Raw genomic sequence first — 23,211 nt, 5'->3', positions numbered from 1 at the left:
TTCAAATGAAGAAAACAAGCTTACGATAGTGCATTACTCAATTGTTCATCCCTTCTAAATTATTATGAACATTTTCATATATAAAATTACAATTTCTCGAGTTGCTAATAAACCATTCGCAAACCGCCATATTTGCCGTGAATCGGCTTTGGAAATACGTGGTTACCACTACCCTATATGAGTGTTTCGTAACCCCTTTGCCCATCAATGGCGATATTTACTTGTTACCTCTTCATATATCTAGCCGTGGATCGGCTTAAGTCCCTTTCAACCAATGAACATAGTTATACTAATTCTGACATGTTACTTACATTATTCTTTCACTACAAACTTTAACAGAAATTAACAGTTTCATCTTTCTTTCGCTACAACCTTAACAAATAGTCAGCAATTTCATCACAGATTTCAATTCAATTCATAAGGAGATCCAATCATACACAAACATTATATTATGTATGCTAAAATTCATTGTCTATAACTTTCTCTCCTACTCCATTGTGCTTTGGTACACTTCAGTTTATATACTTAATTTTACTGTGTCCTGTTCATATTCATACATTAGCCATCATGTCCCCAGGTGAGATGCTGGTTCTTCCCCACTGTTTAAACCCCTCGGGGATTTTATCTGACAATCTACTATGTAGCGCGACTCTAGCCTTCGCAGTTTTTTCAACCTATCACCCCCTCTGATGTTCTCGGGTACATGATCTAAACCATAAAACTGTAATAAATTCCTATTACTGGAATGTTTTTCGGCATAGTGTCTCACCACTGGATATGACGCATCGTTTTTTGTTATTGCTCTTTGATGCTCTAATATCCGAATCTTAAGGGGATGTACTGTGCTGCCTATATAACATAGGCCACATGGGCATATTAGGCAATACACTGCATAAGGGGTACTGCAGGTAATTTAATTTATTGATGGTTCTCTTTATCTTCACATCTGGAATACTGTAGGAGAGGACTCTTTTGCTGCTTGAGCATGCCTTACACTCCCCACATGGGTAGAAACCCCTCATGTCTTTCAGGGTTCCCATACCATGGTATTCTTTCTCAAGATGACTCTTCACTAGTTTATCCCTCAGGGACCGAGCTTTCTTAAAAGTCACCAGTTGGTATGTTGGGATGTCTTCACTTATAACGCTATCAGTTTTTAAGATATGCCAGTTTTTTATAAGCATGCGTTTCAAATAATTTGCTTCTGCTGAATAGGTGGTTACCATCCTAAACTTACCCTCCTGTGTTTTAGCTGACTTCGTTATGGCCACTGAGTTATCTTTCAAAAGATGTTGTCTAGGGATCCCTTTCACTTTTTTTAATGTGTTTTCCAAGAGTATAGAATCATACCCTCTTTTAACAAACCTCTGCATGCATTCTTGGGCTGCCACTTCAAAATCACAAAAACATGAGCTATTCCATTTTAATCGTAAAAGATCTCCATAAGGGATGCTTTGTACCAATTTTGGTGGATGGTTACTAGTCGCAAATAAGGTTGAATTCCCTGCCGTGGTCTTATGCTAAACGGCAGTGTGTATTTTACCCTCTGTTACAAATACCTTCAGATCCAGGTAGTCCACTGCCACTGGACTCACTGTGCCCGAAAAGTACAAATTCAAATCATTTTTATTCAAATCCTTGATATAACTATTTGCTGACTCAGAATCGCCCTGCCACACTATAAACAGATTGTCAATATAATGATACCATTTAATAACCTTGCCTGTAACATTGTCATGATCATAGATTCTGGACACCCGCTCCTCCCACCAGCCTACGAACAAGTTCGCATAACTGGGGGTGAAGCAGGTGCCTATCGCCGTACCCGATACCTGTTTGAAGTATTTATCCTCAAATAAAAAAAATGTATTCATTAGGCAAAATTTGGTAAATTCCAAAATCATTGCATTATGTTCAGCAAGTCTCAATTGTCTCTTATTCAAAAAGTGTTGCAGGGCCTCTAAACCATCCTCATGGTTGATGCAGGTATAAAGACTTGTAATGTCCAGCACCATCATTAAATATGTAGGATCCCAAGATATATCTGAAATTTTACACACAAAGTCCTTAGTGTCCTTCACATAGGAATCTAGCTCTACCACAAATGGAAAAAGAAAATAGTCTATGAACATAGACATATGTTCTGTTAAGCTCCCCTGGGACGAAACTATCGGTCTGCCTGGTGGGTGCACATCGTCCTTATGAAGTTTTGGAATGTGATAAAATGTTGCTACTACTGGATTTGTGCACCTCAAAAAGAGATGTTCGTCCGTTCCCAGCATGCCTCTGGTATTCCACATCTTTATCATGGTTTTAAACTCACCCACACTTGCCAGATACATTTCACGTGTGGTCACAACATAATGCTTTTCATCCAGTAATTGTCAGAGAGCTTCCTCCCGATATTGTGTTCTTGTTTGCAGCACCACATTGCCGCCTTTATCAGAAGGCTTTATGATGGTCGATCTGTCTTCCATTAAATTTCTTAAGGCAGCTTTATCCTCTTTAGTTAAATTCTCTTTTCCCATATGCATTCTGTTCTTACGTCTAAAATTGAGTAAATCACTGACCATAGCTTCTGAGAACACATCTATTGAGTCATAGGGCATCTGCGGAACAAGTAATGATTTAGATTTGAAAGGACTTTCTTGCGTCCCTTGTTCAATTCCTGCATGTACCGCCCTTTGTGCCATATCCATGACAGACTCCTCCAGATCTACAGACACAGTATGAAGATTTCGCAGCAGTTCTACTGCTTGTATATCATTTCATATCAATGTATCTGTTGCCATTATCCTTGTTGTTATTCTATTCTCTTTCATAGTTGGTCGCAATTTAAAATATTTGTGCAATTTTAATTTCCGTATAAAACAGAACAAATCAATTCTTGTTTGCGTGAATTCAAGATGACTAGTGGGGCAGAATGTTAGTCCCAACGACAGTACTTTAATTTCATTATCAGACAATGTCCTTGGGGTTAAATTTACTACCGTAAGGTTTGTTGTATTTATTGTTTCTTGTTGTATTTCTTCTTGCACGCGACCCAGGCTGGAGCTCTTCCTCTTCCTGCCCCACCCTGATCTCCGTGTTCTTCGGTCACTCGTTCGAGTGGTTTGTTCTTACCTCCCCGTAACCAGGATTGTCTGATAATCTGGAATTCGTCGAAAAAAGGAGTAGTTGTTTTTTCAGCTCCAGCAAATCCAACAGAACGCTCATCTCTGGATTCATTCTCTGTAACATCCGACTCCGATGTTTCTACCCGCGGAATTGCTGTTTTCGTTATTTTCTGCGACAATTATTTTCTGGGGCCATCACATTTGTGTGCAAATGTCAGCACTCTTCCTTGAAGATAGTCATGTTCATCACGTTCAAATTTTTCTTGTTTCCTCGACTTGATTTTATTCTCGTATTTCAACAGACGTATCTTCATTTGTCCCAGTAGTTCTTCTATTCTATTTTTATCCTCTTCTTTCGATAATAGTTCTTCTACTTCTTTAATTTCTTTTAATGCCTTTTCCCGATCACTCTATTCATACTTCACTAATATTCCTAGTGTGCCTTGACAGTACTGTGCTGTATGGTCTGCCCGTTCTGTTAATAATTCCGGGTCCGGATTTACATAAGATGGAACGGTATATACCCTTAAACCTCCCGGTACCCTGTTCACTTCAATGTAACTTTGGAGTGAAGTGGCCTCCCACCACTTCCGTGTTTCTCGCTCATAGATTCTCTCCAGTTTAACCATCATGCTGTTAAGGCCACTAGTGGACTTTGCATCTGTGGAAATGGCTGAATTATCTGTTGTCCTTGTTTTTTTATTATTAAACATGCCTTGCGCGGCCTCTCGGCGGGCCGAATCACTAAACATACTTGTTGTTAAATGTTTATCGGAATATGCTCCCCAGTCGCGTTTCCCTCGTCCTGCCGCCTTTTTAACAAATGTTTGCTTTCCCACGCATTGCGTGTCTCGCCGTCTTCCGCACAGCTGATCGTATATCTTACCGATCACTGCAGGCATTCACTGAGCTTCATCGGCGTGCCTTATTCAAAATCCGGTTGGCGGCGGTGCATTCCATACAAATATATGCTCCAATTGCACCCTTATCAGGAATTCACTCGCGGACGGGTGCTCTATATGTGGTGGTGCTGTCCACAAATTATCGTAGCTCCTAATTCTCTCAATTCAAAGAGAAATAAGCACTCACAGGAGACGCTCATTCGGGATTTTTATTCCGAGCTAAACAAACGCTTTGCGGCGAACTGCCTTCCTCAGTGTTTATCGACGCACTGGGAGGCCGCCATATTTTATACATACTTTGCATTCGTATGTCACCAGTGAAAAGGGACTACTCCATGCTATCGCTGGATGCGCCATTTTGTAATATGCAATTTTAACATTTGATCACCATTATTTTCAACCATATTACCATTCAAATGAAGAAAACAAGCTTACGATAGTGCATTACTCAATTGTTCATCCCTTCGAAATTATTATGAACATTTTCATATATAAAATTACAATTTCTCGTATGTACAGTGCGGACCCCCAGGGAGTACGCTCCGTACATATGGGGGCTGGGGGGTACAGGGGTACGCCCCGTACATACGGGGGGCTGGGGGGTACAGGGGTACGCCCCATACATATGGGGGGCTGGGGGGGCTGGGGGGTACAGGGGTATGCCCCGTACATACGGGGGGCTGGGGGTTACGCTCCGTACATACGGGGGCTGGGGGGTACAGGGGTACGCCCCGTACATATGGGGGCTGGGGGGTACAGGGGTATGCCCCGTACATACGGGGGGCTGGGGGGTACAGGGGTACACCCCGTACATACGGGGGGCTGGGGGGGGGCTGGGGGGTACAGGGGTACGCTCCGTACATACGGGGGGTTGGGGGGTACAGGGGTACACCCCGTACATACGGGGGCTGGGGGGTACGCTCCGTACATACGGGGGCTGGGGGGTACAGGGGTACGCCCCGTACATACGGGGGGCTGGGGGTACAGGGGTACGCCCCGTATATACGGGGGGCTGGGGGGTATGCTCCGTACATACGGGGGCTGGGGGTACAGGGGTACGCCCCGTACATACGGGGGGCTGGGGGGTACGCTCCGTACATACGGGGGGCTGGGGGGGGTACGGCGCGTACCGGGTACTTGTTTGGACATCTCCATGGATGCTATGGGAGTTCGCTCCGGACGGTCTTTTTTCCATGCAGTTGTACAATCGGACGGATGGGACGGAACGAAATTGCGCATTGGGACTTCAGTTTTCCCATTTGTACGTAAAAATGTCCGGGGACGTGTCGGAGACTTTTCCCGACCCGAGGACGTGTGGGGGAATTTTCCCAATGCGATTCGTATGGACTTTTTCCCATACGACTCGTACTTGGCAGTTTGTACGGAGCTTTTACCATGTGTACGGAAAAAAGTCCAGATTCAATTGGGTTGGGGAAATTTTTTCCAGGATCCTAATCGGCACCAATGTCTCTCAAAGATTCAGGATAACAGCTGTCCAGCAGTGTCACCGTCTTCTCCGTCAGCATAACGTCAGGAAATCGTGTTTGTCAAAGAAGAGAGAGTTTTTTAGTTCACTTCCCTACCTACTTTTATAATGAAAATAATGTCAAAAAGTATCAAGACTGGGGTTTTAGACTGTCCTCATTGGTGGACATAGGGTCAAACGGTAAAGTTCTCACATAGTCCGCAGGATTAAGTCATCGCACTTGCTGGTTCCGGTTTTAAAGACAGTCCATTGTATTATCCTTGGCGAAGCTCCCAGAGTATCCTTGGTAAGAACATCATCTCTTGGGGTCAGGACTAGGCCATTGTTGCTGGCAGTGACGCATGCGCACTTCACCAAGAACCTCGTGTGTCAGCAGCAGTCACGTTATACGTCTCGTTCAGCCATCTTGAAATAGGCCGAAATGGTCAACTTAAGCAAAACAAACACAAAAACATAATTAAAACATGGAAATGGCTAATAAAATGTTAAACCCCCACTAATTCCCTTATGTGTAAGTAATTATCTAGCAGAATAGCAACACTCAAAGCGTTTATACTCACTCAATGATGCACAACGTACAATTACATCACAAAAGCAACATATATCATGCAATATTCTAATTTCCTACTATTAGTATGCGTACATATGTTAGTATACAATTAGTTTTGCCACGTGTAATTATTTTGTTAATATAATTGGTAAGTCTCCACTTCAAACAAATTAATAAGATTACTATTAGTTGATTATTCAGATTAATAGAAACATGCAGAATGGGGGGGGGTATACAAAATTTTGTACTACCCGCTCCAGCAATCCCCCCTTTGGTGATTATATCACCACACCAACAAAAATTTTGTATCCCCTTTTATGGAATTTCAAAGTAATTTCTTGTTTTATTCATATTTCAGTTTCCCCTGTTTCTTCTCTTTTTGCTGTTTTATACATACTCTCCTTGATTTCTTCCAATTCTATTTCTTCAAATTCTCTTTCTTGTTTCTTATCCCTTCTCCTTAAGTTTTCTCTTTTTAATCTTTTCTGATTTTTATCCTTTCTACGACAAATACATCCTAGTCTAATTATTAATACTAAGAAAATCACACATGTTAATGGAAATAATACCTTACCTAAAAATGTACTACCTAGTTTAACTACAAAATCTTTAATAGCTGATAGTTTCTTTCCAATCTTTTCCCAAACACCTTCAACCTCCAGTGGTACAATTTCGTCATGCAATTCTGTAATATTCTTAATATAAATTTTCAAATCTCTACTTTCGTCAGGAATGTAAGTACAACAATGTTGAACTTTCAGCATTCCACAGACTCCACCCTCTTTTGCCAATAAAATATCAAGGGCAAGTCGATTTTGCATTACCATAGCGCGCATAGCAACCATTTCAGTATTTACCAATAAGAATCCTCCAGCGGTGCTTGTTGACAAGCGATCCACTACTGTTGAAAGTCTTCTAATTTTGTTTGCATTCAGAGATATTCCCACTGCGGGTATCAGTGCTCCAAAAATGTCACCCACAATTTCAGTCCAAGATTCTCTCTTACTACGTGCTAAATATCTACCTAAACTATGTACACCATCTTCTCCTCTGTCCATATGAAAAATCTTTGGAAAAACCAGGCCAACATAACATGCGCTATACCAATGGTCTGGCAAACGATAATTTGCCCTGTTCCCACAAATAAAATACAGTCCTGGAAAGACTGGATCTTTTCCACCTTTAAATCCCCATCCTCTCATGATTCGGTATGTATCTTGGCACTCACTATTCCCTACAAAATAATTATCATATGCTGTTTGATTCCTTCTAATACACAATTTCCCTTTCTGAGGCCAATCTAAAGCCATAGTTGGACTTGTCTCCCCTGTCAAGTGTTTCTCCATTTCTACATCCCAAACTGTTTTCTCCACTTTCCCTTCTGAAGCCTTTCTTTGCATTTTCAATCTCCTTTCTTCAACCATATCTAAAAATGTCTTCTCCTCTTTCTTTAAACTGCTAGTCAAGTTATTTCTAAGTATGTATTCTAATGTTAGTTCTTTAGTCTCTAAGAAAAATTCACCTAATACCTTTGCAGGATTTACCTTGTTTAGTTTGTTAATTGCCGGTACTTGTGAAAATATAGTATCTACATCTGAAAAATAATACTCTAATTTACCTGTTTAATAAAATAAACTAGCTATTACATTACATGTTATTCCATAAGTTACTGGAAGGTGATGATAAGTCACTTTTCAGATACAGATGTAGGTAACTGCATACATACGTAGCAATCCCTTACGTCTATTGTTTTTACATATTCATACAATAATTTTGAAAACACATTATTAGAAAAATCTGTTATAGACCTGTCTTTATGTAAATTTTTTTTATCTATTCTAGTCGGAACTACCTTTTGAATCTTCCCTATATTAGTTATGTTATCACTATGTCCTTCTATGGTATCTATAGTAACTTTAAAGGAGATTAGTAGAGCAAGTATACTCCAAAGAAGCATTAATAATCCTGTACAACAACAACACATTTTACACCATCTCCTAAGGAATGTACATCTACCTTTGCTACTATCTATGTTTGCCATCTTTGCTAAAATGGACCGTGTCTTTTGACTTAGCCTCTTCTACTTCACAACTAGTTTTCTAACCCAAGGCTCTAAGCACCTTCGTGGTTCTACCAGTTTTTGTCTTTTTCAGTATTTTATTATCTTTCCATTAGTAGTTTTCTTGTCTCATTCAGTTTGGCATCTCATCATCTTTCACTTTTCCTTCGTTTTCGGTATACAGAATGTCCTGAACATCCGCTTCTTCTTCAAGATAACTCTCAGGATTTCCGATTCTTCGTCTTCCTCAACCACTTCCGGTACAACCACCGCTGGATTTCCTTGGCTATCCGCCTCTTCTTTTACTTCAGGCAGGGCCACATATGTCCATTCCGGTGATTTATACTTCTGGTTAGGTTTCCTTGTTCTTTTGCTTTCTTTAACCACAATTGTTTCTTCTTCTTTCGATTTTTCCTGACTCGTCACTTCATTCACCTGTTCAGCCCTTGGGGAATTTACTCGTGTCAGTCGATATCTCAATCTTTTTATTTTATTCGGCCAAACATCGTCTTTTGCCGCTCTTTTCAATTTACTCCCTTTATTGTTCTTTTCAGTCCTCCAAGCTCTCTTTCTCAGAACTCGGCCTTCTGGTACTTCACCTTCACTTTCCTCTGACTCTGTTTCGACTTGCTTTTTACTCTCAACAGTTTCTTTTTCCACCCCTTCTTTTGTTTTCCCTACTTCTGTCCCTCCTCGAATCTCCGGCACGCAATCTTCCTGCTGACTACTTGTCCCTGCTTCTAACTGGATGTTGGAGTTCCCTACACCTCCTCGGGGGTCTTCCGCAATAATCTTTCCCTCTCTCTCTGTATCTGGCACCTGTTCATCTAAGTGTGTTGTTTCAGGTGGAGTTTCTCTCAATATTTCATCTGGCACTTCTTTCTCATGAATGTCTTTTATTGTCTCTCAACTGTCCTTCTCTTTGTTCTTCCCTTGTTCTTTCCTGGAAGAGTGTGCTCTTTGTTCTGTCTCTGAGTCTGAACTGGTATCAGAAATCTGTAACCTTCTCCTCAGGGAATTACTTCTGGGGACAAAAGTTAGACTCGGCTCTGTTTCCCCCCTTTCAGGGTTTTCTTTGTCTTTTGGCTCTCTGTCATCCGACTCAGTACTGGATTCTGATTCATTAAAATACTCCTTTTCTTTGCTGTCAACTGGATTTGGAATTCTCAAAGTATGGCTTGCATGGATCCAGTTCTTTAATCCAGCACACTTCACAGCTGTTGTTGTGGTCAAGATGACTTGTCTTGGTTTTCCCCACCTGGGAACCAAACAGTTTCTTCTTCTGTGGACTTTTATCCTTACCCAGTCCCCTGGGCTTAGATCATGGGTTGGCTTCTTTTCAAGAGTGGTGGCATCCGCTCCAACGTGATGAAACACAGAATGAACTGCGTCAGCCAGGCTTTTACAGTATTCCAACACCATGTCATCAGTTATAGTCATCAGTTTGTTGACTGGTATAAAAACGTGGCGCATGGCTCGTCCCATGATGATTTCATGTGGACTCAACCCTGTAGTTCTGTCTGGAATTGATCTAATAGTCATGGGTACTAGAGGCAAGACATCAGGCCATTTCATACCTGTGGCTAAACACATTTTCCCTATTCTGTTTTTGATAGTACCATTCATTTGTTCTACTACACCAGAAGCCTCTGGTCGATGGGCACAATGTAGTTTTTGTCATACATTCAATGCTTCACAAATCAGTTTTATGATTTCATTATGGAAATGTCCTCCTCGGTCTGATTCAATTGTCACTGGGAACCCAAATCTAGGGATAAATTCCCTCAAAAGTTATTTTGCCACTGTCATCCCATCATTTCTTCTTGTTGGGAACGCCTCTACCCACCTGGAAAATAGACATACCATAACCAAAACATACCTCAACCTGTTACAGGGAGGCATTTCAATGAAATCCACTTGCATTCTGGTAAAAGGGCCTCCTTCTCGACCTATTGTTCCTAGACTCACTACTGTTTTTCTTCCTGGATTGCATTGCTGACAAATTAGACATCTCTGACAGAGACTTTCTGCTACAAGTCTGAATTTTGCATTATACCAAGTCTGCTTAAAGGACCTAATCATAGCGTCTCTCCCTATGTGTCCCTGTCCATGATACATCTGTGCCATGGCAGACATCATGCTTAGGCCTGGGCTAAATTTCCGTTCCGCTCGCGGAAATTGCGATAATTTGACATTTTCGCGTTCCGCGGAGAGCGCGAAAATGTCAAAATTTCCACATTCCGCAGTTTAGCGATAATTTGGTTCTTGCTCGCGCTGTAAAATAATACATTCTCGCGCGCGCGATCACCTTACCTGAATCCCCGCGTTCGCCGACAAGTTTTCCCGATCCGGTCGCGTTCTCCACAAGATGTTGGATTGTTGGTAGCCATTTGCGCTGTCTCGCGACAGTTCGCTCTCGCAGTAACGTCATGCGTCGCACGATCACGTCTTTCTTGTACCTGCATTAGGTATGCCTGATTATGAAAAGGAGTTTGAGTTGTATTGTAGTGAGAGAAATGGATGTGCACTCTCTGTTCTAGAACAGAAGCATGGAAAACTGAGGAAACCAATTGCATATTTTTCATCCATGTTGGACCCAGTAGCTGTAGCCCTGTAGCCCTACCTGGGTGTTTGAAAGCAGTAGCTGCTACATGTCAAAGTTTGGAACAGAGTGAGGGAATTGTGATGGGTTATCCTGTGAAAGTGTTTGTACCTCATGATGTGGCGATCCTTTTAACAAGGAGTCGTACTCAGTATATGACACATAGTCAGCTGACTAAGTATGAAAAGGTCATATTGGGTGCAACAAATGTGAGTCTTGTGAGATGTGTGAATGTGAATCCTTCAACACTGTTGCCAGATGCAGAGAATGTGGAAATAAGAGATGAAGTAGATCATGACTGTTTGGATGTACTTGATTTCTGTACAAAACCACGACCTGACATAAAAGATGAACCCTTACCAGAAAGTGATTATGTTATGTTTGTTGATGGATCCTGTTTGAGGACAGATGATGGGGTGTTGAGTGCAGCATATGTGGTATGTACGGTGCATGATGATGCACCGCGAGAAGAGTGAAAACAAGATGGCCGCGCCCGCAAGCAACCGCATGGGTAAGTTGGCGAGCCGCGAACACGCAGAAAATACCGCGAACGGGCGGGAAAAAAACTTCCGCATCTTCGCGATATTTCCGCGTGTTTGCGGAGATTTTAAACATTTTCGCGATATTTGCGAAAGTCGCTTTCGCAAATTCCGCCCACCCCTAATCATGCTATCAGGCATGACTGGTCTTCCATCTCGATAGACCCACACATGATCTTTCTCTCTTGGTGCACATCCTGCTTTTACCCACTGTTTTATTTCTTCCTCTCCTGCTTCTTCCTGCAATTGTCTTACTTCTTCCCATGTTCCCACAGTGTTAGTAAACATTGGGCAACAAGAAATCACCTCCTTTTCCTTAGCCCGATTAATTGAATTCTGATTTTGTGCACAGTATTGTGCCATGTCATTTGCGAATTTGTTACCAGTGGCAATATAATCACCACTGCGACTATGGGAAGCACATTTTACAACAGCCAATTTCCTAGGCAGCTGTATCGCCTCAAGCAACTTTCTAACGACTTCAGCATTCTTAATGGGAGTTCCACTCGAGGTTAAGAAACCTCTCTGCAGCCATATCTGGCCGAAGTCATGGACAACCCCATAGCCATACTTGCTATCAGTTATCACAGTCACTCTCACACTTTTCCCAATCTTGCATGCTCTCGTCAAGGCAACGAGTTCAGCTACTTGGGCTGATTTTACTCCTTTCAAATAGGATACTTCCATTACTGCTGCAACTGTACATACCACATATGCTGCACTCAACACCCCGTCATCTGTCCTCAAACAGGATCCATCAACAAACATAACATAATCACTTTCTGGTAAGGGTTCATCTTTTATGTCAGGTCGTGGTTTTGTACAGAAATCAAGTACATCCAAACAGTCATGATCTACTTCATCTCTTATTTCCACATTCTCTGCATCTGGCAACAGTGTTGAAGGATTCACATTCACACATCTCACAAGACTCACATTTGTTGCACCCAATATGACCTTTTCATACTTAGTCAGCTGACTATGTGTCATATACTGAGTACGACTCCTTGTTAAAAGGATCGCCACATCATGAGGTACAAACACTTTCACAGGATAACCCATCACAATTCCCTCACTCTGTTCCAAACTTTGACATGTAGCAGCTACTGCTTTCAAACACCCAGGTAGGGCTACAGCTACTGGGTCCAACATGGATGAAAAATATGCAATTGGTTTCCTCAGTTTTCCATGCTTCTGTTCTAGAACAGAGAGTGCACATCCATTTCTCTCACTACAATACAACTCAAACTCCTTTTCATAATCAGGCATACCTAATGCAGGTACTTCACACAATCCTTCTCTCAGTCTTTTTAATGATGTCAATTCCTCTTTATTCAAATCAATGGGATCGTTCACATCACTTCTTGTCAGTCGTACCAAAGGTTTTGCAATCAATGACAAATTGCTAACCCACTGACAACAATATCCAACCATTCCCAGAAACATTCTCACTTCTCTTTGGGTCATTGGTGGACTCATTCTTTTTATGATCCTGATTCTGTCTATGGTTATTCTTCTCAGTCCTTTTTCAATGTTATGTCCTAAATATTGTACTTCCTTCTTACAAAATTGTAATTTTGATGATGACACTTTTAGTCCTCCATCTGCCAAATGATTCAGCAAGGCTACCGTGTCTATCTCACAAGCTTCACGAGTTTTCGATGCCACAAGCAGGTCATCGATGTATTGAACCAATACAGAATTTTCAGGCATTTCTAGACTTTCCAAAGACTTCTTCAATAGCTGATTAAATATTGAGGGGCTTTCTGTATACCCCTGTGGAATTCGGCACCACGCCAAAATACGCTCACCGAAACGAAATGCAAAAATTTGCTGACTGTCATGATGCAAAGGGATGGAAAAGAAAGCATGGCATAGATCAATCACTGTATACCATTCTGCGTCATGAGGGATCTGATATAAAATCACAGATGGATTTGGTACAATGGGACAACATGGTACAACAATTTTGTTTATCTTTCTCAGATCTTGCACTATCCTGAACTTCCCACTAGGCTTTTTCAGTCCCATTATTGGTGAATTACATGGGCTACTCATTATTTCTCTCAAAATTTGTTGTTTTATCATTTTCTCAATCACAGGAGTAACTCCTTCAATTATTTCAGGTGTCAATTTATATTGAGGGACATTTGGATAACTCACTCCTTCTTTTACTGTTATTGTTACTGGGTCTACATTTCTCATCAATCCTACGTCTTCTCCTGTGAAATCCCAAACTTCTGCTTTTACAGGTGTTTTAATTCTTTTGGTAATTCGTCAGGGTTAAATACAGCATAGGTTCCAGTAACCTCTTTCTCCCTGTTTGCCATTGACATTTTATACAGCACATCATCATCTGGTGTTTCAACGGCTATTCCATCTGGTGTACAAAATATAGTGCAGTTTATCTTGCACAATAAATCTCTACCTAACAAGTTCACAGGACTGGTGTCGCACACGACAAACCGGTGCATTTCAGAGAATTTCCCTATACTAACTTTCACTGGTTCTGTAAGGTAAGTTTTAATCTGTCTGTTGGATACACCAACTACTTGGATCGTTTCATCCGAGAGAGGAAGATTCTTAATATCAGCTGATCTAACAGCTGATCGAGTAGCACCAGTATCAACTAGGAAAGTAATATTTTCATTATTAACTTTTCCAACTACAAATGGGCCTGTCTGGTCTACTTCTAGAGTTGCGCCAAGCACGCACTCTTCTTCCTCCCTTCGGCACCATCAATAACCCTCTTCTGAATCGCTTTAATCACGTTGCAGCCAATACTGCGAAGCAGCGCTAGCGCGTGGCGGCTTATCTACCTGTTCTTCGTTGTAGAATCCATTTTCCCTACTATACTTCTGGCAATTTTTGTTCTGTTGTAAAGGTGGTTTTGGCACCTGATTCTGTTGTGTTACAACCTCATTCTGCACCTGTGGATTCAATGATGCATTTTCATCGTTAGTACTCGGAGGAAATTTACACTCGGATTTCAAATGCCCTATACTACCGCAATTATGACACAGAAATTTCTTTTTAGCTTCCTCGATATTTCCTTTACCTTTCCCAGGATTACATTTTGGTCTTGACCCTGCTTGTTCTGCTAATTGAGCTTCCTGTCTCTCTGCTACCTTTACTTGTGCCCACATAGCCTTTTCTTTCAATTTTCGCTGTTTTGCTTCAATTTCATCACTGAAATATTTAGCATGTCTCAGTACTTCGTCTATTTTCTTATTTTGCCAATCTACGGTATGCTGCTTTATCATCTCACTAATTTCTGGACGAAGACCATATACAAACCTGTATACAAAATGACTCAAATCCTTTTCACTTAGATTTCCATCTCCACTAAATTGTTTAAAGGCCAAAATTAACCTCTCATAATAGGTATGCACTGATTCTTTGCTTTCCTGATGTGTTCTGTCAATTTTTACCCAGTCTGTCTCTTTAGGAAGTACCTTGTTTTTCAAAAATGGCATAACCTGTTCATATTTCTTCATGACCTCAGGGTCTGGAGCCCCTGTTTTTGGATCCCTTGGGTATTCCTGTGTCGGACAATCTATCATGATTTTGCACTCTGTCCATAGATCTGCTGGTACTATTATGTCAAACAAGCTATTTAGATCAATCCACAATACTTTGGACAATTTTACAAATCTGTCCACCTGTCTATACCACTCGACGGGTTTTTCACGTAGTCGAAGGAAGTCATTCGTAAATGACAAAATATCCTGTCTAGTCCATGGGACATGTACATATCCTCCTCCTGGAATCTCTCTCATAGGGCATTCTATCACAACCTTCTCTTTTTCTCTGACAGGGAAAGCTGAAAAAGTCTTATCCGAAACCTCATCTCATTTTCGATACCATCTACTTTTCCACTTGTCCACATCTCCCCATTTTCTCAACAAAATAATTATCTCCTTAATCTGACCTATTCGTCCTGTGGTATTCATGTTTTCAATGTCTTTTTCAGTGAAATCTACCCAATATGGTTTCTGTAGAGCTTTTACCTTTTCAATATCAATACCCATTTCATTTGCCACTTCTTCTAATCTTTCATGGGGACTTTTTGCTCTCCATGTTACGCTTTTACACAGAAATAACAACTCCTCATCTTGGTAAGTTTTTAACTTTTCCATAGGGATAGTTCCTACTATTAATTCTTCCAGTACCATTCGTAGTTTGGCCACATCTATTGACTGAGATTCTTTGTCTTTCTTCTGCAAGCTTCTCAACCATTCACTCAATTCCTCTGTTGATGGTCCTACTGGCTTCTCTACATTTCCTTGTCCAAAATCCTTTTGTGTTTCTGATATTGACTCCACTATTGTCATACGTCTTTCTGCACAGTTTTGGCCTACAAACGGGTTATTTGACAAATTCGGTTCAATAATACTCATAGTCTGTCTCCATGGATTATCATTCTGACTCATTCTTGGTTGTTTAACCAGTTTATTACTTTTATAGGGGACCGTCAAACAGTGTTCGCTATCTTTCTGTTTATCAAAAATAGGCATTACTGGACCTATCGTTACTGGAACTGTTACATCTTCCAGATTTTGTCAATTCTCTTATTTTCTCTGTTAATTCTAGGGTCGTTTTCGCTAGTTCTGCTGAATTTTCGTAATTTATTTTACCTCCGGACTTCTTCTCTACCTCTCTAATGGAATTGTTCCTTCCCAAATCTTGGAACTCTGGTTCCGATTTTATGATTCGTACTGTTTCTTTCATTGGGGCACTTGGGGTTAATATTTCTGGTTCTGGTCGATATGGGGGTGGATTTTTATAGAACATGTCATCAAGAACATCATGCTCTGACTCATTCATTCCATACCTTCTCGATTCCACATTATGCCTCTTTTCTACACACTTTCTTCCTTCATTCTCTCCTGCAGTTCTTACGGGAAACAAACCCTCAGTCATACTCGCATTTCGCCACCTTCTCATTCGATCATCATGAGTCTCAAGTCCGTATGACCTACCAAACATGTACCTATACCCTCTGCCACTTCTCTGTCTTTCTCGGTCATGCATCTCATCTTCCCACTCTGTCAATGCTTCGAATTGTGTCGGTCTAGGCCTTGGTTCTAAATTCATCATTTTCTCTCTTAAATTTCTCAAAACCGCCAAATTAAATGAACCATGTTCTGGAAAAGCCAACACTCCGTCCTTTTCGGTATACTTGACCCAATTATCTAACCAAATACAGGTGTGATATCCATATTTCGCAACCATAAAGGATGCAGGGGTTTTCGGTGGAGGAAGTAACTGTCCTTCCCTAGTTACAATCGGTTTGTGCTTTTTAAACCACTTTTTAATTCTACCAAACCAAGACTTTTTCTCCTTTTCTGGTGGATCATCATACATATTCCTTTCTTTCCGTGTATCACTAGTCTCTCCTTACACTGTACCGCTATTCTGTCCAATCGTAGTGCGACTCACACTAACGCACCAATACGGAGCATCTATGTCACTTTTGCAATTCTCCAATCCCAGCGTGACGCACACTAACGCACCAATCCGGAGCGTTTTACGTTTCTGACCGATTGTCCAATCCCAGCGCGGTCATTCTGACGTCAGCAGCCGCTGCCGCAGCTCCTGCTCCTGTCTACCCCTCCTTTACAAAATTCACTCTGTAAGTTTTTGTTTCAAATTTACAATTCTGTTAGTAACAACATAAAAACACCACCGCTGTCCGCTTCGCTAACCAAGGAATAGCAATAGACCTCTCTCACGAGAATTCCGTCTTTCCCGAGAGCAGCGCTTACCTCTGCCCTACTACGGAATCGTTACTTCCGTTGATAAAGTAGCACATCCCTCTACCTTACCCTTCTAACAAGCATTAGCTAACCGTTTCTCCAGAATTAAGACACATAGTTGGAGACCCAATGCTCCTGAGAAATAAAACTAGAGTTTCACAATTAACCCGAATGCCTTTTCATTCACACACTTTCATACGAGAAAAATGTAGTACATTCACACAGAATCCTGTCTTTCCCGAGAACAGCGAACAGTCTGTCCTACTACAGAATTATGACATACGATAACAAAGCAGCACTTCCCTCTACTTTATCCTTCTAACAAGCTCAGAGAACACCTTTTACCTTTCCAGTGATAAGCATTTTCGGAATGCCATTTGGACTCCTGGTAGCTAAGACCAAAATTTCACAGGTGACCTTCGCTAGCATACACACTTCTCTCACACAGAAAATGTCTCTAATGGCAACACACGACGATGTCACCGAATCGAACCCAAACAATGCGTTGTGCAACTTCAATCGTTACACGTTTCTCCCTGTGTACCTACAGGGCAACAACAATTCCGTCTTTCCCGAGAGCAGCGCTTACCTCTGCTCTACTACGGAACCGTTTCAAACTTCCGACTTCCTACATCCCAGCAGCCGTGCAAACAACATAAAACTCGATGCGACCCAACATAGAGTGTTAGTACACAAACCAATATCAATCAATAACCAATAATCAATAAGCAATTTACAAGCTATAATCACCAAACCAAACCAATAATAACCATTATACTGCTACCAGAAAAACTGTTGCAGCGTGGAACATCAAATTCCCCCTTTGTCACAGACCAAATACCGCAATAGCAAATTCACTCAAAACATTCATTGGTGGGGCTCATAACACCAACTCTCATACTTCATTGATCTGCTTCCCTAGAGGAATACATTTCCAAACGCTGACATGAAAGGAATATCTTTACCTAAATGCATTGAATACTTTATTAACTCCAACCTTGTGATATTCCCCTCATTGGGTGATGAATCAATGTAATTGTTTTTATGGTTTAGTGATCTAATTCATTTATCTATACTCTTCTCTTATCCTAGTTTTCTTCTTCAAATAATCAACACAACACATTTATCAATTAATCAAATATCGTTTATCTAATAAATTGCAAATTGTTAGAAATCATCATCCAAACCACAGAACATCATATTTACCTAATCTGGCTAATAGTCGTCCTCTAAGTCAGTCAAGTCGTGGAAAATCCATTAAATTCATCAAAGTCAGGTCGCAATTCAGTCTCTCAAAGATTCAGGATAACAGCTGTCCAGCAGTGTCACCGTCTTCTCCGTCAGCATAACGTCAGGAAATCGTGTTCGTCAAAGAATAGAGAGTTTTTTAGTTCACTTCCCTACCTACTTTTATAATGAAAATAATGTCAAAAAGTATCAAGATTGGGGTTTTAGACTGTCCTCATTGGTGGACATGGGGTCAAACGGTAAAGTTCTCACATAGTCTGCAGGATTAAGTCATCGCACTTGCTTGTTCCAGTTTTAAAGACAGTCCATTGTATTATCCTTGGCGAAGCTCCCAGAGTATCCTTGGTAAGAACATCATCTCCTGGGGTCAGGACTAGGCCATTGTTGCTGGCAGTGACGCATGCGCACTTCACCAAGAACCTTGTGTGTCAGCAGCAGTCACGTTATACGTCTCGTTCAGCCATCTTGAAATAGGCCGAAATGGTCAACTTAAGCAAAACAAACACAAAAACGTAATTAAAACATGGAAATGGCTAATAAAATGTTAAACCCTCACTAATTCCCTTATGTGTAAGTAATTATCTAGCAGAATAGCAACATTCAAAGCGTTTATACTCACTCAATGATGCGCAACTTACAATTACATCACAAAAGCAACATATATCATGCAATATTCTAATTTCCTACTATTAGTATGCGTACATATGTTAGTATACAATTAGTTTTGCCATGCAAAATGCAATTCCCAAATGTAATTCTTTTGTTAATATAATTGGTAAGTCTCCACTTCAAACAAATTAATAAGATTACTATTAGTTGATTATTCAGATTAATATTAACATGCAGAATGGGGGGGGGTATGCAAAGTTTTGTACTACCCGCTCCAGCAATGGTAATTTTGCATTAAATAAAACTCCTTGTTTGAAGCTTTAAATCCAAGCATCTTCTTTTGTAAATTCTGAATGAATATGGAATTCTATTTGTGTTTGAGCGCCATCAGTTGATTCTTAAATTCCATGAATTTTGAAAATTACAAAGAAACAGCATTACCCAACAGAACCATTGTTATTTACAAAGTAGGCACCAGAGGTGGCCTTGACAAATCCTGCTAGAGCACTGTCTATAAATGAAGGAATACACCCATTGGCACATGCTGCTAAATTAACAGGTATTCAATCTCCATAAATAACCCTATGGTCTTCCCATATTGAAATAAGTTGGGCCGACTATCTGTGCCAAATTAACAAAAGGGAAGATCAGCAGACCAACTCACTGACATTAAGCCCTTGCTCTTCTCCAAAGTTTGCTCAGAGCACACCAACACTACAAGAACTGACCCATTGGTAACTATAAAGTGTTTACCCTACTCAGAGGCCAGCATGTCTTCAGGGAAGAAATTAAGTTGAGGATTGCAACATCCCTCAGAGGGTATGCAAATTTACCTTTACCCCAAAATACAAATCTCACAGGTAGTTAGACTTAATCAACAGAGGCACAATCCTCCAAATGGTCCAGGAAGTCCCGAATTTACAGCATAATAAATCAGCTAATATGCAAACATTTGCCTTACACTGTACTGCAACATCTAACTCAGAAGAATCCACCATAACGACCTGAGCAAATGCACTGCTTGCTGAGCAGGTGTGGAAGGAGAAACCGACCTTTGGAAAATGGGGCATCGAGATTTCATATCACCAGGACATAGCATATCCTCAATTCTTAATACCAAATAGCTCTGATCAAGGTCCCCTTCTATAACCTTGTCAAGAGCGATGAGCAAAAAAGAATCTCTGGCCCCATTGTACGACCAGCTCCAGACAACGTCAGCCCTTAGAGAGTCAAGGAGACACTCAGTGATGTCATTAGCCGCAAGGTCAACAACAGTGGCAGCAATTGTGATGTTAAATTAACACTAAGTCAAGTTCCAACTGTCTGAATGAATGAATTACAAGATTTGTAAAGCACACAGCTACTGCCAGGAGTGTCCCAGCGCTAATGAACAAGTAGGAGCAGAAGAGATAAAAAACAATCAAAGAGTAAAAAGCCAAGTCTTCAGCTGTGTTTTGAAAGGCTGTTCACTTTTATTAACTGCAACTCGGCTGGCATGTTATTTCAAGCTTGCGGGCCCAAGAGGGAAAAAGATCTGCCTCCTGTTTTTTCTCTCCTAACCCTGGGGACCCTGGTGAAATGACCAGTAGATGACCATAGTATTCTGAGGGGAGAAGAAAATTGAACCCTATTGGACAGGTACTCTTGCCCAGACTGATGAAGAACTCTATGCATCATTGTGAATGTTTTAAACAGGATCCTTTTCCTAACAGGTAACCAATGTAAATTGGTCAGATTGATCATCATCAACACACGTCTGGGAAGATAGAGTACCAGACGGGCCGCTGCCTTCTGGACTATCTACATTTTCTGCAACAAATATTGAGGAAGGCCTGCATACTGGGTATTACCATGATCCAATCTGGACACTACCAGGGTCGAGAAGCACAGTGGTCCTGACAGGTAAAGAGAGAAATTGTAAAAATGTTTTGGCCATACGCATCAGGCCAAAGCAAGTGCCAACATCTGTGTTAATCTGAGCTTGGAAGGTCAGCTGATTGTCAAACTTGACACCCAAGTTCTTTACTACTTCAGCTTTGATCTTCGGTGGAGCGGTCTTATCCTGTCAGTGCACCTATAGATTCAAAGTAAAATTATAGCCAAAACTAAGAACCTCGGTCTGATCAGGGTTGCACTTAAGTTGATTAAGACTGATCCACTGAAAGACCGCAAATAGACAGGGTTTTATAGCCTCTTGATTCAGTGGCTCATCTTTTTTAAATGAGAAGCGTAACTGAGTGTCATCGGCGTAGCACACTATTTTGGTCCCAAAAGACTCAACCAAAATTGCCAGCGGGCTATATAGATGTTAAACATTTTAGGGATAAGGGCCGAGCCCTGGGGTACTCCCACCAAGACAATACTCTTACTGGAGAAGAAAGGAGGCATCCATATCTCTTGGTATCTATCCTCCAGAAAAGATCTAAGCCAGTTTAGAACTGAACCTCTGATTCCAATTTCGCTGAAGTAGGCAAGCAGTCTGGAATGCGGCAACCATATCAAAGGCGGCCGAAAGATCTAACAAGACTAGGACTGCCGTGCCCCGTGCTTATAGGGTATGTTTGATCTTCTCAGATACCTCTAGAAGGACAGTTTCAGTGCTAAATTTAGATGTAAACCCAGACTGGCTAGAATGAAGGAGCTTGTTGGACTCTAAATAACTGGAGAGGTGATGATTCACAAACGTCTCAGACATTTTGATGAGACATGTAACAGGGAAATTGGCCTGTAATTGCTGAGGATGTTAGGATCAGTGTAGGGTTTTTCAGAAGTGGCAGAAACTTAGCCTGCCTCGAAATAGAGGAACAATCCCAGATGCTAGAGATCTACTAATGAGAGAGTTTAACACTGCATTAGTGACATTTACTCCCATTGCTAGAACAGATAGGGACAATGGGCAGCAGGAGAATTCGAACTCAAATTGAGTATCGCGAGTTCAACTCCTCTAGCAGAATGGGATCAAAGGAGGAAAAAGCACAACTGATATATTCAGAGGGGGGAAAATGGAAGTCACTAGAATTCATTGCTCCAAGATTGCTTTGAAAGTCTGCAATCATTTTTTTTTTAAAGGTGGCCCATTGCTCACATTGTATGGCCAACAAATCTACATTCTGATGGCAGGCAATAGGGTCAAGATAACTTTTGACAATCTTAAAAATGTCAGTGGACTTATTCTCTGCCTTTTCAATCTTGTCCTCGTAAACGTTTTTCTTGGGCAGATTAATTAATTTAGAGTAGTGGTTTAAACAATGCTAAAATAGAAGAGTTACAAATGGGCCACCCCAACCTGCAAGCTGTGAAACTATCAGAATGCTTCCATAAAATCGAACAGCCGCTGCTGATAATAAACTTCTACATCCACCCTAAGCCCGAAAAGGAGGCAAAAATTGATTTTCTATTGTCATTTATCACTTACCAAATATCTTCCAATCCCACGCCACTTATTTTGATGATAGTTGACTTTAACATGAACCTGTGGCAGGAAGCAGTGCACGATCAAATAATGGAAATTCAAAACCAGATCTGGCAAAATCCTCTGTTCCACCCATGAATGCAAAGGAGGGGCGACTGGGGTTTGACTTTTTCCGACGGCCTAGAACACCTGGGTTGAGAGCTTTAAATGAGTGAGCTAAACCTGATGTCCCTGCCCAGTCTACCTTTCACTTGGTAGTGGCATACTTGATCTTAGACTACACACTAGTGTCTCTTACCCTATTTAAATGGTTTGCCTCCATGAGATAGGAATTCGACTGGAAAGTGACCATCAACCTCAAAAGAACCTGCTAAACCTACACTGTAGGTTCCATGACCAATCTCAAGAGGACATGGGCACAGTCTCTACTATCAACTACAGGAGGCTAAGTTTGTCAACAAGATCTATTACCCGGGTGGAACTCAAAGCGAAAAATCAATGGGAGACTATACTCAACTTATCCTCTAACTTGCTGGAGCAATGGGCCCAGCATTTTTTAGTCCTCCTTCTGGCACAACAAGGGCACCCGTCGAGAAAACCAAACCTTCTACCAGGAGATTGCCCTAGGAGCCCTTCAGATCAACTTATTACAGCAAAAAAAAAACTTAACCACTCTCTTTGTCTTCTTTGAAACAGCTATATGAGGCCCGCTAAAGGAAGAAGGGAGGTCCCCCGTGGGAGGGCACAAGTAAAGGAACATAAAGATCAAAATATAAAAAATAGATTCACTAGGGTGGGGAGCAAACTAGGGAAAAAACTACAAAAAAATGTCCTCAAGTTGCAGAGATTAGAAAAATTGGAGAGAACCAGTGTTGCATTCAGATTGTTCTAACAACCAAGGTCGAAAAAAAAAAAAAAAAGGATAATTA

This window comes from Triturus cristatus, chromosome 3_2 (genome assembly GCF_964204655.1).
Source record: "Triturus cristatus chromosome 3_2, aTriCri1.1, whole genome shotgun sequence".
NCBI classification, from domain to species: Eukaryota; Metazoa; Chordata; class Amphibia; order Caudata; family Salamandridae; genus Triturus; species Triturus cristatus.
This window is presented reverse-complemented; position numbering follows the sequence as displayed.